This window comes from Hyaena hyaena, unplaced genomic scaffold, assembly GCF_003009895.1.
Source record: "Hyaena hyaena isolate Hyena2069 unplaced genomic scaffold, ASM300989v1 scaffold_27, whole genome shotgun sequence".
Lineage (NCBI taxonomy): Eukaryota > Metazoa > Chordata > Mammalia > Carnivora > Hyaenidae > Hyaena > Hyaena hyaena.
This window is the reverse complement of record NW_024080659.1, coordinates 14,559-17,263: the sequence shown is the minus strand read 5'-3', so window position 1 is coordinate 17,263 and position 2,705 is coordinate 14,559. Positions and strand designations below refer to the sequence as shown.

Below are 2,705 nucleotides of genomic sequence, written 5' to 3'. Positions count from 1 at the left end.
ATAGTAATTAGTGATGCCATATGCACTGTGTCTAAATGTCTTCTAATTCCTCTCAAAAACTAAAGAATGTCTTTGTTCTGAAGAGTGGAGTGAGGCTTCAGATGTAATCAAGGAAATGTACATGTTGTCTTTAAGGTTTTAAAGTTAATTTTACTAAGGCCGGATGCACCTCCTGATAAAGTGAATCACTGATGTTTTTGGCATTTATTTTTCTCGTAACATATAAGGCCCATATACCAAAAATGAAAAATACAATTCCAAGAGATCTTGAAACCAGTAAAGTACAGAAAGCACCAGGCACAGAACACTCCCCACGCCGACCTAGGCTGAGTTCTTCATAAGGGATCTGAGCCACGAATGCCATCCTGAACCACGAATGCCATCCATTTTAGCACAAAATTTAGAGGAAAAACTTAGAACTGAAGGAGGAGGCACGTGATGAGTATAATTAGTGATAAACAGAGAATCCATTCTCTCTGGGTTGTTTGTGCTTAATGTCAATGCCAATGATAAATCACCTGATTTACAGAATATTCAACTTGAATAGAGAAAAGATAGTCTGAGATAAGTAGACGAATATTGACAGCAGTATAGACCTGATAGGAAAATAAAATCATACTGAGAAACTAACATGATAGGTTCAAGACCTTTGGGAACCCATTTTCCTTGCCCGATTTCACATTCTCACAGCTTCACGGTGATCTTTGTCTTGTAACGAATTCATCAACTGCCAGAAGCTGTGTTTCAGTCCATCCACATCATCTGTAGAGTAGAGGTGAAGAATCCAGCATTTTCCACATTCCAGCGATTCAAATTCAAAATACTTTGGCTCCTTGTACTGAGTGAGAAGATGGCTTGTCCTGTTGGCAAATAAGAAAAGGGATACATTTTATAACCGTGGGTGCTGAAAAGCTGAGTGCAGTTAATTTCTAGCATTTCTAGATCATCTTCTGAAGAGGCAGTGTCTAACACAAAGATTACCTTTGAGATCGTTGGTAGTATTTCCAGTTTTTCCAGATATTATCAGCCTTCAAGTTCTGTTACATTCAAAATGGTATTTTATGAGCAAATCAGAGAACGTGAGATGCTGGCGAGGATGTGGAGAAACGGGCACCTATACTGTTGGTGGGAATGTAAACTGGTGCAGCCCCTCTGGAAAAGAGTGTGGAGGTTCCTCAAAAAATTAACAGTAGAACTCCCGTATGACCCAGCACTGCTAGGAATTTACCCAAGGGATATAGGAGTGCTGATGCATAGGGCACATGTACCCCAATGTTCATAGCAGCAGTCTCAACAATAGCCAAAACATGGAAAGAGCCTAAGTGTCCATCAACGGACGAATGGATCAAGAAGATGTGGTTTATCTATATAATGGAATACTACGTGGCAATGAGAAGGAATGAAATCTGGCCATGTGTAGCCACATGGATGGACCTTGAGGGTGTTATGCTGAGCGAAATAAGTCAGGCAGAGAAGGACAAATACCATATGTTTGCACGTATAGGAGGATTAGGAGGAACTTAACGGAGGACCATGGGGGAGAAGAAGGGGGTAAATGGTGGGGGAGCAGGAGAGAGGCAAACCATGAGAGACTCTTGAATGCTGACAAAAATTGAGGACTGATGGATGTGGGAGGGGGGATGGGCACAGAGTGGGGCACTTGTGGGGATGAGCACTGGGTGTTAATACGGAAACCAACTTGACAATAAAATATTTGTTAAAAAAAATGGCATTTGGGGCGCCTGGGTGGCTTAGTCGGTTAAGCGTCCGACTTTCACTTAGGTCACGACCTCGCGGTTCGTGGGTTCGAGCCCCGCGTCGGGCTCTGTGCTGACTGCCAGCTCAGAGCCTGGAGCCTGTTTCAGTCTGTGACTCCCTCTCTCTCTGACCCTCCCCTGCTCACGCTGTCTCTCTCTCTCTCTCCTAGAAATAAATAAAACATTAAAAAAATTAAAAAAAAAATGGCATTTTAACTTTTTTTTAGAAAGTACTCTCTGCGCCCAATGTGGAGAGACCCTGAGATCTAGAGGTGCAAGCCCCACCACCTAAGCCAGCGAGGCACCCCTCAAGATGGCATTCTCAAATGGCACTGCCTTTAAACAAAATCTGTGGTAACACAACATTGTCAAGGCTTTCACTACAGAACTTTGACAACAGACTGGCCTTGCCAGTGAGGCCTCCATAAACCAGATTGTAGTCTGGTCATGGAAGTGGTGGTCCCTTGCAGCAAAATGCACTAAAATCCTGATAACCCCTGTAGAGAAACAACTCATTTGTCTGGAGATCAGACATCTGGCAGCCTAAGGCCCTCGGAATAGCTCGGAATAAGGGGGCAAAAGCAGTGTCTCTGGTGCTAGTGAGCCAGTAATTTTTACTAGAAAACCTTTATTATTACTTTGTTAATTTATTAATTTGGTACAGTAGTTAGAAATATATTTATTATAAAAAATTTTATTTTTAAAAAAAATTTTTTTTTAATGTTTTATTTCTAAGAGAGAGAGAGACAGCGTGAGCAGGGGAGGGTCAGAGAGAGAGGGAGTCACAGATTGAAACAGGCTCCAGGCTCTGAGCCGGCAGTCAGCACAGAGCCCGACGCGGGGCTCGAACCCACGAACCGCGAGATCATGACCTAAGTGAAAGTCGGACGCTTAACCGACTAAGCCACCCAGGCGCCCCTATTATAAAAAATTTTAATGTTTATTTAT

At 42.7% G+C, this 2,705-nt stretch overlaps 1 pseudogene; it reads right to left on the bottom strand.

The window, feature by feature from the left end:
- Positions 1-676: 676 nt before the first annotated feature.
- LOC120228780 lies at positions 677-2,292 on the bottom strand (annotated as a pseudogene).
- Between the last annotated feature and the right edge of the window lie 413 nt (positions 2,293-2,705).